The sequence below is a fragment of the Pantherophis guttatus genome, chromosome 3, assembly GCF_059756535.1.
Source record: "Pantherophis guttatus breed Tessera chromosome 3, ASM5975653v1, whole genome shotgun sequence".
In the NCBI taxonomy this organism is placed as follows: Eukaryota; Metazoa; Chordata; class Lepidosauria; order Squamata; family Colubridae; genus Pantherophis; species Pantherophis guttatus.
This window is the reverse complement of record NC_142065.1, coordinates 143,602,921-143,618,144: the sequence shown is the minus strand read 5'-3', so window position 1 is coordinate 143,618,144 and position 15,224 is coordinate 143,602,921. Positions and strand designations below refer to the sequence as shown.

Sequence of the window (15,224 nt, the reverse complement as noted above, 5' to 3'; positions counted from 1 at the left end):
AGGCTCAGAATCAGGAGGTTCATTCATAGCACGAGCATCTTTTTCTCACTTTCAAAATGGCTGACAACTGTTTGTGTCTGGAAACTGAACATATGCGTTTCCCATTTGTGATATAGCTTACAAAAGCTATGTGTTGGTGCTGTAGTATAAGGAAGGTAACTGTTTTTGATCACAGAAAGGCTGAAGGAAGAGGTGGAAACTAAAACTTTCAGCAACTGGAAACTGATAACTGCTTTTTAGAATGGCTTTAATCACAGGACAAAGGAAGGAAAGTTCCATGCTGGTTTTAGGAATAGAGGAAAGCAGGAAATATTGCACCAAATACACCAACGAAAATAACAATAGAAAATGATATCCCTTTTCTTGCTATACTCAAATGCAATTTCAAGCAATGTTTCTCAGCCTTGGGAACTTTAAGATGTTGGGGTGGATGGGTGGGTAATGTGGAATACCCAGTTTTACGTGCATCTATGTATATCTGGAAGAAAACCTCTTGTTCAGAATCCCCTCAATTCTGGCAGTACGGATATATTTGGAATGTTGAAAAATCTAGAATAGATGACAGGACTTTTTAGGTTTTATGTTGGAAAATGTAACATGATATTATTTTTATATGTGCACAAGACAATAAGATAGAATAGAGAGTACTGATGCAAAGATAGATATATGGTGCATTCATTGCTTTGATAGATGATTATTGATGATGTCAAAGAAATCCAAATGAAATATGGGGGAAAAAAATAGAAGCTCTGCCCACTCCTGGGGTGTACTTTATTGATTATACCCTCCATAGCCCCATAGAGGCTATTTAAAATCTTTATTGATAGAGTAGAATAGAATAGAATAGAATAGAATAGAATAGAATAGAATAGAATAGAATAGAATAGAATAGAATAGAATAACAGAGTTGGAAGGGACCTTGGAGGTTTTCTAGTCCAACCCCCTCCTTAGGTAGGAAACCCTACACCACTTTACTTCAGACAAATGGTTATCCAATCTCTTCTTAAAAACTTGCAGTGTTGGAGCATTTACAACTTCTGGAGGCAAGATGTTCCACTGATTAATTGTTCTAACTGTCAGGAAATTTCTCCTTAGTTCTAAGTTGCTTCTCTCCTTGATTAGTTTCCACCCATTGCTTCTTGTCCTACCTTTAGGTACTTTGGAGAATAGCTTGACTCCCACTTCTTTGTGGCAGCCCCTGAAATATTGGAACACTGCTATCATGTCAACCCTAGTCCTTCTTTTCAACAGACTAGACATACTCAGTTCCATCAATCGTTCTTTATATGTTTTAGCCTCCAGTCCCCTAATCATCTTTGTTGCTCTTCTCATTTGGGCCCCCCCCCAGCTTATGTGTTGATAGTTTTGTATTACTCCGTAGGTGTGATGATCCACTTCATTATTTCCAATATAATTCTCCATTTCTAAGAGAATTTTGTTTTAGAACAATTCTTATAAATTGTTTTGTCTCCCATAGCAGATCATCGTAATATATGTACTTAAACGCTAACAGTCAAGGTAGACACAGTACAAAGGTGGATTTTTAAATTTAAATTTTTTTTTAATGAAGATTGGACAGGTGTTTAATCTAACTTGGAGATGAGGAGGAAGATGGCTTGTCAAGAATGTAAAGAATGAACCTGCTCACATTGGCCCTTGATCTGACCATCTCCCGTCCTGCTAGTCTGATATATTCTGAAGGATTCTACTTCTTGTGAGAAGGAAAACCTTCCCTGTTCTTGATTCAGCTCATCTGCAGATGAGTTGTCACTTTGCATGTGTAAATGTGTGTGTGTGTGTGTGTGTGTGTGTGTAAACTGAGTGGGTATACTTTTGCCATCTTAAATTTTTAACACTCCCTCCCCCCCACCCCACGCTTATCCCCAGGGAGGCAGACCTGCCTTAAATTCAGGGCTTTTTTTCTTTGAGGAATAAATGTGTTTGCCCTGAACAACCTCTTCCTACTCTGGAAAAGCTTCTTGTTATTAGAATTTCTCCGGAACTGTCAAGACCAACCAATCTACACCATCCAGAAAAGAAGATCTCAGTGTCTGGGCTATTATGCTTTTGAAATTTTGATGCTTTTTCCTACATTGGCTTTTCATTTCATTTTCCACCAGCTTTTGAATCAGCCCTAACAACATGATTATTTGTCCTTCAACAATTTTATAATGTACAGTATATATTAAGCTATGAAAAAAGCCCACTAATCCACTACTGTTTTTAGGCATACTGGGGGTAGGTGACTGCCAGAGGTTCTGCTAGCAGCTGCTAAAAAGGGGCAAGAATTCAACATCTGTTCCTGTAGCCATGTGTTGCTGGTGAAAGTGCTGACTTCTAGCTTTAAACTACAGGATTACATGGTATATTCCATTGATGGCTAACCTTTTCCGGACCGACTGCCCAAAGCATGCACGTGTGCACAAATGCGCTTGTGCAAATGCGCATGCCCCCAAACCTCCAAAATGCAAGGCTGTCTGGCCCCCTGCATGCCCCCCGCCCTCCACGCATACACGCACACACCCCTCATGCGTCCCTGCATACCCCCTGCACACACCCCGCCCCCTGCACACGCACGGCAGAGATCCGAAGACTAGCTGGCTGGCGGGAGGCAGGTGAGCATGCGCAGTGGAGCTGAACTGGGGCGACGGCTTGTGTGCCCTCAGAGAGGTGCTGCGTGCCACCTCTGGCACGTGTGTTCATAGGTTCACCATCACAGGTATATTTTCTTAACGTGGAAAAGCAGAGTGTATAGGAAGGGCTGGGGGGATCAGTGGTGGTGCAGGGATGTAGAAGAACAGCCATAGGAAAAAAGTAAAGCCTCTTTCCTCTTCAGTTGTTTTTCATTTGCCTAAAAATATTATTAGGAATGTTTGGCATTAAGGCATTAGATTAGAAACTGGGTGATTGTGAGTTCTAGTCCTGCCTTGGGCACCAAACCAGCTAGGTGTCCTTGGGCTGGTCCCTTTCTCTCAACTCTAGGAAGTAGGAATGGCAAACCACTTCTTAAATCTTGCCAGGAAAACTGCAAGAACTTGTCCAGGCAATCACCAGGAATCAAAACTGACATGAAGGCACCCACCCCCACCACCAAAGTTAGGGAAATATTGTCTGTTGAAATGGGAAAGTGGAAGGCTATTATTCTCTAAAATGAATTCAGTGTCATTAAACAATCCAAGAAATATTAAGAGTTGAAGCTTTACTAAACTCCTATCAGATGATAAATTCCCCCTTCCCCACAATTAATACTGAAAGCAGGGACAGCAGCCAACTCTAAACGGCCCTACCTCATCTTCAGTTGAACACCACCAACTGGTGCTAGTAATTTCATGAAGTCCTATTTGTTTCTTAATCTTTCTGTCATTAGCTTTAATTCCTTGTGATGCCACTCACATGCATAATTCAGAAGTCATGTTCTTTGCTAAGAGTTGCTCTGCACCAATCTAATTCTTATGTACAGCTGAAAGCTGACGGGTTTAAAATGTAGAGAAGGTTCAAATTTTCAAAGAACATTAGAAAATGCATAAAATATTATTCAGTGTTTATTTAAATTTATTGGCCACTCACTGGACTCTGGGCAGCTAAAAGCATAGACTCAGACAGACAGCCCAGACTAAAATAATCTGATAAAAAATAAAATCAACAAAACAAATCAGGGTCCTTAAGCAAACCATAAACATCACCCCCAGACCTGGGACTTAAGCCAGGATTGTGTAGTCATGCTCTCTACCCTTCTACATAGATTTACACAGTTCTGAAAGTTATGTAAAGAAAGCTACTGCAAGAGAAAAGAAATCTTGGAGCTTTTACCTTCACAAAAGATCCATTTGTTTTTACAAATTCTGATTTCACATTTGCTGAATTGCTATGGGATTTTATATCAAGGCAATTCCAGGCACCATACACTGATATTTATAAGGCAAAATCAGTTAATCACAAAAGAACATATTCCGGGAAGATCAATTAATCACAAAAGAACATATTGATATAGTTTAAATATAAGGCAGGTATCCTCTTTTATTAACCCAAGGGAATTTACAAGAGAGATTTGATTTGATTTGCCATGGAAAGGCCTACTTTGCAGTTAAAATGGAGTGGTTATAGGAGTGAATTGATTTTGATTTATTTTGCTTGTTGTCTGAAAATAATCTATAGTTTTTCTTTTCTTTAAAGACTCTTCTTTTAAGCCACAAGAGGACAGCAGTAGCATAAGATCCTACTTTTAATGAATTTGTATTATGTATAGGCATCTTGCTTGTAAAAGGAGGCAGGGAAACATCACTCATAAAAACTGTATGAGAGAACTGTGACACCAAGTGTTGCCTTAACATTCATTTAAATGCCTCAGCTTTTGAATTGTAGGTGGCTGTTTACATATCCATTATATCCTAATAGGGAGGTGGCTACATGGAACATCCATAAGAAGCAGAAATGTGGTTTGTATGTATTAAATGTAGATGCTGAGAGAAGAGAATACTCGTAACTCAGGGATGAACTGTGTGGTCCTTGGTACTCTATAAGCTTAGTTGTTGTCTTGCACACTGTTCATTACCAAAGTAGGTGGCATCATCAGTGGTAGTATGGAGTAGATGCTCATTATTTCAAACCATTTGAATTCCCTGGAAAAGATAATATGAATATGATGTTCTTTGATGTACAACACACTTGAAATGACCAACATTTGAATGTAGATTCATTTTATTTTATGTGAATAATACTGAGGAGCTGGCATTTGAGACCAGGCTGCGTACAGAGAAACTAAACTTTATGCCCAAACTCGGGAAAATTCACTCCCTGTTCAAATACGATTATTAGTCAATTATGAATCAGCTTTTTAATATAATTTTTTTATTGATTTTACAACAACACAACACAACATACAAAACACGAACACATAATATGTGTTTCTTTTTACATATCAGTTTCGTTCCTCTTACTTTCTACTTTATACATTCCCCAGTTTTCCCATCCTTTATTATCATGTTCTTTATCGTCCCTGTATTTCTAATTTTTCATTTACAATATTTAACACATTTGTCATATTCTTCTCTCCATCATTTATTCACCTTTACTTTATCACCTTTACCTTACTAAATCAGCTTTTATTATATAAATTGCCTATCATGTTTGACATTTAGTGAAATGAAACTGATTCAGCTTTTTGCCAATGTGTAACATTGTATTTCCTATCCTATCTTCCATGCCCCTCCCCCTTTTTTTTTGGTATAGCTAGTTATAAAATATCAGTGCATAGACTAGGTACACACTGAATGTGTTTGGAGAATGAAAGCGATACAGTATTGTAATCATAGTTTGCATGAGAAATTGCATGGTTTTATCTATAGGTGAAAGGCCTCTGGCACACCTGCAATTACAAATTAACAGTGATAAAGCAAGACTTGCAAATGAACCTGGGGGTGTTTTAAGGCAAGGTGCTTTCTGGGGAAAGTGGAGAGAACAGTCAGTCCTTAAAATTTTATTAAAGCCATTCCCTCCCTTCCTCTCAGACCAGGGGTGGGTTCTACTTACCTTTACTGCATGCACAGATCACCTATGATGACATCCAGGTCAGTGGGCGGAGCCTCCCGCTGGTTTTACTACCGGTTCTTGCAAACCGGTCTGAACCAGGGGCAACCCACCACTGTCTCAGACCAATGTAGGATCTCAGTCTATCAGTCAGTGGGTCCTCTAATTCAACTTACGATGAGGTAGGGTAGCCAGTTCAATCCATTCACAAAGATCTCATTCATGGACTAGTAAATGATAATGCTTTTCCATTATTGCTCCCTAGCATTTCAACTTAAGATGCAACATACGGTATCTGCAGAGGGTATACAGCCATCAAGACTGATGGACAGTGCTACCGCTATGAATTTGTTTGGTCCTCCCTTAAAACTTTCTAAATTGGTAGCCATTTCCATAGCTGAGGGAAGCGAATGCCATAATTTAACTAGGCATTATGCAAAAGGTGTTTCTTTTTTTATCAACCCTCACTGTATGTAGTTTTAATTAATGACCAGGAAATCTGACTTTGTGAGAGTAGAAAAGCTTATATTACATATTTTATACGCTTTACTCTTAATCATTAAGAAATGATTGGCCCCACATCTTAATGCGCCAACATTTATATTTTGGTTGCTATAGTAAAAGCATGCTGACAATAACAGAGCTGGTTTGATCAGCTTGGAAGGCCATTGGGAAAAGTTATATGTGAAAAAGGTCCCTATGATTGCCATTTCTATCAATTGGTTCTCTGGCCAAAATAATACATTGCAAGTTTCCATTTATATTCAGTTTAAGGGCTCATCTAGACAGCCAGGGTTATCCTCTAGCCCATTTGGTGCATCAATAGTACATCATTACAGAAATTTTAAATGCTCCCAGAAGTTGTAAATGCTCCAACACAGGAAATTTTTAAGAAGAGATTGGATAACCATTTGTCTGAAGTGGGATAGGGTTTCCTGCCCAAGCAGGAACTAAAAGACCTCCAAGGTCCCTTCCAACTCTGCTATTCTATTCTATTCTATTCTATTCTATTCTATTCTATTCTATTCTATTCTATTCTATTCTATTCTATTCTATTCTATTCTATTCTATCTTATCAGCAATATTTGTTCTGTCCCAGCACCTGATCTTCCTATCACTTCAGAAATGACATTGGTGAATGGTGCTCCCACGGGTTTAACAATGGAGAACAAGTTAATTGTAGTGATTGGTGACACCTTCCCCTTCCAATCAGCAGTGTTCCTATTCCCATCCACCGTGTGGGAAAAATGACTTCCAATCACTCTCTTTTGCCTTGTGAAGGGTTGATAACAGCCTGGGAAATCAGAGGTCTAGTACTCTTCACCAGAAGGCATTATTCGTATTCTGATAGTTTATCAATCATATTGGAAACAAAATAAATACTCTGAATTACTCTTCAAGTTGCCCAGGTTAACAGGCTGCCTATGCAGAGGTGCTCTGTGACAGCAGGCTGTCCCCTGAGCTAATTCTAAATATGGGTCTAGCATTATTCTGGGAGACGGATAGATTTGTATGAAAATCAGGGTCCACCATTTTTTCTGTTGTATGCAATGGGGGCAGCAGTGGAGAGTGGTCTTCACGGCACCTTCCTAGCAATCTTGTTTGGGTATTGAAAAAGGAAAGTGAAGAGAAGGCACTGCAATGAAGGAGGCACCTTTCCCCCAACCCAAAGTTAATACAAACAGTAATAATAATAATAATAATAATAATAATAATAATAATAATAAATTAAATTTGTATACCGCCCTACTCCCGAAGGATTCAGGGCGGTGAACAGCCAAAAGATAAAATACATATAATACAAATGTTAAAAAACCAATTAAAATATAATTAAATAATTTGGCCCAGAAAACAAAATTTAAAACACCCCAAATTTATAAGACAAATTTAAAATTAAAAAAATTTAAAAACAGTTTAAAAAAGGGGGTTAGGCCAGGCCGGCCTGTTGGAATAGGAATGTTTTGAGGGCATGGTGGAAAGCGCGCAGGTCTGTAATCCTCCGTATCTCCAGGCGGAGCTTGTTCCAGATGGCAGGTGCTCCCACAGAGAAGGCTCTTCCCCTGGGGGCCGCCAGTCGACACTGTTTGATCGACGGCACCCTAAGAAGCCCCTCTCTATGGGAGCATACTGGTTAGTGAGAGGCTACTGGTGGCAGAAGGCGGTCTCGTAGATACCCCGGTCCTAGGCCATGGAGCGCTCTAAAGGTGGTAACCAAAACCTTGAAGCGCACCCGGAAGACCACCAGGAGCCAGTGCAGCTTGCGCAGGAGGGGGGGTCACATGGGAGTGCCACATCACTCCCATAACCACCCGCGCGGCCGCATTCTGGACCAGCTGGAGCCTGCGGGTGCTCCTCAAGGGGAGCCCCATGTAGAGAGCATTGCAGTAGTCCAGGCGGGAAGTGACGAGGGCATGAGTAACCGTATTTAACGAGTCCCGATCCAGAAAGGGACGCAACTGGCTAATCAGGCGAACCTGATAAAATGCCCTCCCGGCTACAACCGTCAAATGCCCTTCTAAAGACAGCTGTGAGTCCAGGAGGACACCCAAGTTGCGAACCCACTCCATGGGGGCCAACGACTCGCCCCCAATAGTCAGTGATGGCACCAACTGACTATATCGGGATGTCGGAAACCACAGCCACTTGGTCTTGGATGGTCTTGGATGGTAATGATAAGAAGGTAGTGGTTGGCCGTGGAAACTTTATAATGGTAATTACCAACATACAGAAGTCAGAATGAGGCTCTCTTTAGGAACTGACCCTCAGTTCAAAGACTTAGTCTTCCTCCCCCAACAGTTCTATTTCCCTCTTTGTAGTATCCTGTCACAGAAGCACTGAATGCAGAGCTCTAGCATGGCAGTGAGATGGGTAAACACAAGGAGATAAAAGATCTGACTCGTGCTCCAGAAAGCATCATCCAGGCCTCTTGCAGAAACCAAGCATCATGTTAGTCCAATAGCACAAAATAACATGGTAATGGAGGAGAGCATTCAGTAACTGGAGAGGAGGGGGAAAGGACCACTTTGTACAGCAGAGGCCAAGAGCAGCTGGGAACATCCTGACTGCAACAACAACATCATCACTGAAGCTCCAGACATTGTGACACATAGCAAGAAGAAGACAGGAAACATTTTAATATCAGATCAAATAAGCATGAAATTAGGAGGCCACCACTGTGGTCTGAGGATTAGATAAATGCAGCAAGGTGAGGGCTTATCGTTAGAGAACTAAAAGTAAGCAAGGCATTTTCCATCCCACCATTTGGGGGAAACTCTAAGGAAATCCTAGACAGCTTCTGTATTTATTTTCTTTACCTTCACATATAGCCCAGGGGTTCATTCTACTTACTTTTACTACCGGTTCACAGTGGGAGCGCGCGCATGTGCTTCCGCACATGCACACGCGCTTATAGAACCGGACCAAACCGGGAGCAACCTGGTTGTTCCCGGTTCCACTGATATAGCCCCAGCTACACATATAGAAGCCACATTATCTCACATCTACAAAATTCTCTCTTTGCTCCCACTGTTTTATAGTTAGAGTTTGGGGAATTTTTATAAGGGCCAGCTATAGATCTGGGCTGCCAACTTCTGGACGAGAGATTTCTAGATCTTTTTGTTGCCAATCCAGAATGCAGCCCAGCAGGGGTGGGTTCTAAATTTTTTACTACCGGTTCCATGGTCGTGGCTTATTTTGTGGGCGTGGCTTGATGGTCATGTGACAATTATTTAGGATTTAGCACAGGTACTGGTCTACCAGGCTTTTAACTGCTTGCAGAGCTGTACCGATCTACCCATTTATTTTTTGCAGGCACTGGTCTGCCCATTTATTTTTGCAGGCACTGATCTACTCATGTATTTTTGCAGGCACTGATCTACCTATTTATTTTTGCAGGCACTGATCTACTCATGTATTTTTGCAGGCACTGGTCTACTCATTTGTTTTCTTTTAACACTGATCAGCTGTAGGGTGGCCCTTTGAAGCCCCGCGCAAGAGTTTAAACAGTTTTTTTCCCTCTAGCCATCAGCTGGAACTCAGGAGGCAGCAATAGATTGGGGGTAGGGCCAAATAAAAGGTAAGAATAATGCGGGGGGTGGGTGGGTGGGGCACAGGGGGTGGGGGTGGCAGGGGGCAGAACTGGTTCGGTGATGTCATATCGTCACCGCTACCGGCTCGGGAGAACCGGGCCGAACCGGGAGGAACCCACCACTGCAGCCCAGGTAGAGTTAGCCCTAGCTTCCAAAACACGTCCTGCGCAAAACATTAGGAGAGAGATTTTCCTTAATCAGGACTTCAACACACTCCACCAGACACAGCATGACCCCTCTGCTTATTTAGCAACAGCTGCCAAAGCTGAGGGCAGTTGCTGCAACTACCACTCCATTGTCCTTGGCTATTCCTTCCTCCATTGTCAGGGGATGGTGGGCTTACAGGAGGTGGGAGATTGCTTAGTTGACAGTTCTAACAGGGATAGAGCAGGTACAGTTTGGCAGCACAGCCAGACAGTGGAACATTGAATAGGATAGGATAGGATAGGATAGGATAGGATAGGATAGGATAGGATAGGAATAGAATAGAATAGAATAGAATAGAATAGAATAGAATAGAATAGAATAGAATAGAATAGAATAGAATAGAATAGAACAGAACAGAACAGAACAGAACAGAACAGAACAGAATTCTTTATTGGCCAAGTGGGATTGGACACACAAGGAATTTGTCTTTGGTGCATATGCTCAGTGTAGAAGTACATACTTTACATACAGTAAAGAAAAGATACATTTGTCAAAAATCATAAGGTACAACACTTAATGATAATCATAGGGTACAAATAAGCACTGGCTCCTAGTGGTCTTCCGGGTGTGATTCAAGGTGTTGGTCGCCACCTTTAAAGCGCTCCATGGCATAGGACTGGATATATACGAGACTGCCTTCTGCCTCCGATAGCCTCCCACCGACCAGTACGCTCCCACAGAGAGGGTCTCCTCAGGGTGCCGTCGGTTAGACAGTGTCGACTGGTGACCCCCAGGGGGAGAGCCTTCTCTGTGGGAGCACCTGCCCTCTGGAACGAGCTGCCCCCGGAGATTCGTCGGATTTCCGACCTCTGTACCTTCCGCCGCACCCTTAAAACGCTATTATTCCATCAAGCAGGGCTGGCCTAAAATATTATTTTAATGGGTTATTGTGTTTTAGATGATTGGCCAAACTATCTAATAATTTTAAATTGTTTTTAACTTTTATATTACTGATTTTTATCTTGGCTGTACACCGCCCTGAGTCCCTTTGGGAGAAGGGCGGTATAAAAATCTGATAAATAAATAAATAAATAAATAAATAAATAAATAAATAAATAAATAAATAAATAAATCGAATCATACTAGGAAACAATCAATATAACTTGTAAGGATACAGCAACAAGTTACAGTCATACAGTCATAAGTGGGAGGAGATGGGTGATAGGAACGATGAGAAGATTAATAGTAATAGTAATGCAGACTTAGTGAATAGTTTGAAAGCGTTGAGGGAATTATTTGTTTAGCAGAGTGATGGCGTTTGGGGAAAAACTTCTTGGGTCTAGTTGTTTTGGTGTGCAGTGCTCTATAGCATCGTTTTGAGGGCAGGAGTTGAAACAATTTATGTCCAGGATGTGAGGGGTCTGTAAATATTTTCACAGCCCTCTTTTTGACTCATGCAGTATACAGGTCCTCAATGGAAGGCAGGTTGGTAGTAATTGTTTTTTCTGCAGTTCTAATTATCCTCTGAAGTCTGTGTCTGTTTTGTTGAAGTGGACTGAGTACCACATGACTTGTGGGGAGAGTTCCTGCTTAGTCCCCCTCCCCTTCTGAAGTCCAATGTATAGGCTGTGACATCCTCCCCCCTTCCCAATAGTCTTGATATAGCAATAACAAATATTGCTTCTTATCTCACTGGCATTTAAACTGGCAGTATCTCTTAATAAAAACAACAGAAATATGAAAAAGTAATGTAAATGCGGACATAGTCACAGATCACTGGATTTTACGATGTAGAATTATTGGTTTATTATGCATGCTCTTAGCAAACAATAAAGTGATCTGGCTAAAATATTTCACAAATATTGACAGTAATCATGACAGCTGATTGTTTTCCAAGGGAAAATATTTTATAGGACACATATTTGCTCAGCATTTTTACACCCAGACATATTTTTTTTGGGGGGGGGGGCGTCTAGTGTAGATTTATGTGACTGGCATACTGTTTTTCTAGAGTTCAGCTTTTGTGGTGAGTTGGCCAGATCATACTCATAATCCTTGGTGTGTGTATATGTACGTTGTCTGAGCTACTATCAATATCAACACAGATAGATCCAAAGCTGCATTATCCCCATCATTATCCTGTTCTTAGCATGGGGAGCTCTGCATTGATCTTCCCAGATTAGTTGCTGCTTCTGTGCTTAGTCTGAAAGCCTTAACAGTCACTTCTCTCCTGTACCATCAGCTGTGGATTGCAGACGGACTATTGCAGTGCCTCTCAACCTCAACAACTTTAAGATATGTGGACTTCAGTTTCCAGAATTCCCCAGCCACCATGCTTTCTAGGGAATTTGGAGAGTTGGTCCACACACACATCTTAAAGTTGTTGAGGTTGAGAAACACTGGTCTACTGGATAAGTTATGGACTGAAACATGTATTAGAAATATCTGCAGTGTCTACTAGCTCTTTTTGGGTTGGGCATATTTTGTTTATTTTCCCCGTCATATGTAGCTTGATGTATTGGGCTCATTTCTGATTACTATTGAAATTGGATATAGAGCTTCTTGGAAATTTCATCCATTTTTAGTGGGCACCAGGTTGACGAAAGCTGTCCTGAAATGAATGTTCTCTTGGCAGGCTTCTAATCCAGCTTCTATCCTACAGGAAAGTTAACTTCTATGAAATACAGTATATGGATTTTTCAATTGTAGCTCTAACACAATCAAAATTCCTTATACAGGAAGATCTGGCTGCATATTTCTCTTTGCCTTTTTATGGTCTAAAACTACCACAATTTATTAACTGAAGCAGAATGGACTTCTTTATACATTTTGAGGGGCTTAATGTTGTCCTGGCCTTTTTTTAAAAAAAATTTCACTTTAATATACTAATATACTTTAATATACTCTGGGCATATGTTCACAAATACTTTGTAAATAATTTTACTAATTGAGTATGAGATATTTATACACATGTTTAGAACAGTTTACAAGTTAACATTCTTTTAAAATGAGTTTTAAATATAGTTAAATGTGTAACTTTTCAAAAAAAGGTAAATATTTTTCTCCACTTTACAGTTCACATGCTTACTTTTCAAACATATGAAAGTACATGGATAGGTATTCTTGCCACTTTGATACAGAGAACTTAGTAAATAGAGAAGGGTGTTTCACCACTTCTTGTTCTCTGCTTCTGCAATGAACTCTAGTGCCAGTTGTCAAAACCATTCTACAGTTTATCACCAATGAAATTAATAAGTTTCTAAGTACTAATATTAGGAAAACATTTAAAAAACCTATACTTGTAAGAATTAATTGTTCTGATAATCACAACTAAGCTTATATCAACCATTTAGTCCATATTAATATCACCAGCCAAGTAACATTGGTATTGTATGTGTGTGTGGAAGGTAAATCTACTAGAACCAGACTCGGGACAATCATAAGAAGAGAAACTCTGGATAACCATCTAGAGGTCATCTGCCTTTTTGCTCTTCAGATGTAAGAAGACCCATCAACTGCTGACTTTGGAGATAAGGCCTTATTAAAGCTATTGTAAGGAAATTTGACATTGCCACTACCTAATCCTAACCCTAACCCTAACCCTAACCCTAAATACTACAGTGTTAAGGTTCTGTTAGAACCTTCTCTCTCTGAAGTGAGCGCAAGTGCCTATTGTTACATTATAAAAGATACTTGTAATCTTTTTGTTTTGTTTTGATCAGCTTTATGATAGACATTTAGTTTTATTTTTATAGCGAACGTGTAGTTCTCCACTTGGGACCAGACCAGAGGTGGGTTTCAGCAGGTTCTAACCAGTTCTGGAGAACTGGTAGTGGAAATTTTGAGTAGTTCAGAGACTGGTAGTAAAAATTCTGACTGGCCCCACCCCCATCTATTCTCTGCCTCCCAAGTCCCAGCTGATCAGGAGGAAATGGGGATTTTGCAGTATCCTTCCCCTGGAGTGGGGAAGGAATGGAGATTTTACAGTATCCTTCCCCTGCCACGCCCACCAAGCCATACCCACAGAACCGGTAGTAAAAAATTTCGAAACTCACCACTGGACCAGACGTTTTGTTACTAAGCAAGAGGGTTGTTAACTGAGATCCATCCCATTGCCATAGCTGTTAAGAGAATCACTGCGACTGTAAATGAATCAACAGTCACTAAGTGAATCTGGTTTTCCCTTTGGTTTTGACTTTGCTTGTCAGAAGCTAGCTGAGAAAGTCACAAAGGGTGATGACACAATCCCGGGACATTACAAAAGTCATAAATACACGCTGGTGGCCAAGCACCCAAATTTTGATCTTGTGACTGAGGGGACTGTGCGATGGTTTTAAGTGTGAGGATCGTTCATAAGTCACTTTTTTCAGTGCTGTTGTAACTCTGAACAGTCACTAAATGAATAAATCAAGGACTGTATGTGAATTTAAAAATATTCCTCATAACAGTTTTAAACAAGAAGCTGAAAGTGTCCCAATATGAGGAGAAAGAACTTTGAATCTGACATTCCAAGTACAAGTAATCGTTGACTTACAACAGTTTGCTTAGTGAGCATTTGAAGTTACAACAGGACTGAAAAAGTGACTTATGACCATTTTTCATACTTATGACCATCACAGCAGTGGTGGGTTCCTCCTGGTTCCGTCCGGTTCCGTCGAGCCGGTAGCGGTGACGATATGAGAACCGAACCGGTTCTGCCCCTCCGCCACCCCCCACCCCCCACGTTATTCTTACCTTTTATTTGGTCCCACCCCCAATCTATTGCTGCTTCCTGAGTCCCAGCTGATGGCTAGAGGGGAAAAAACCTGTTTAAACTCTTGCTGTGGGGCTTCAAAGGGCTGCCCTACAGCTGATCAGTGTTAAAAGAAAACAAATGAGTAGACCAGTGCCTGCAAAAATACATGAGTAGATCAGTGCCTGCAAAAATAAATGGGTAGATCAGTGCCTGCAAAAATACATGAGTAGATCAGTGCCTGAAAAAATAAATGGGTAGATCAGTACAGCTCTGCAAGCAGTTAAAAGCCTGGTAGACCAGTACCTCTGCTAAATCCTAAACAATTGTCACATGACCATCAAGCCACACCCACAAAATAAGCCACACCCACAGAACCGGTAGTAAAAAAATTTAGAACCCACCCCTGCATCACAGCATCCCCATGGTTATATGATTTACATTCAGATGCTTGACAATTGACTCACCTTTATGACGGTTGCAATGTCCCGGGGTCATGTGATCCCCTTTCGTGACCTTTTGAGAAGCAAAGTTAATGGAGAAGCCAGATTCACTTAACAACCATGTTACTAATTTAACAACTGCAGTGATTCACTTAATAACTGTGGCAAGAAAAGTCATAAAATGGGGCACAACTCACTTAACAAATTTCTCATTTAGCAGCATAAATTTTGGGCTCAACTGTGGTCGTAGGTTGAGGACTACCTGTACTAGACAATCAAAATTCTGCA

General features: G+C 40.7%; 1 long non-coding RNA gene across 1 annotated transcript; it reads right to left on the bottom strand.

Moving 5' to 3' along the window:
• Positions 1-3,990: 3,990 nt before the first annotated feature.
• Positions 3,991-14,380, bottom strand: LOC117672338 (uncharacterized). The gene is made up of 2 exons (XR_004593178.3): positions 13,817-14,380; positions 3,991-4,619 (listed from the first exon to the last, which is right to left on the bottom strand). It is a non-coding gene; the product is annotated as an uncharacterized LOC117672338 (long non-coding RNA).
• Positions 14,381-15,224: the final 844 nt, after the last annotated feature.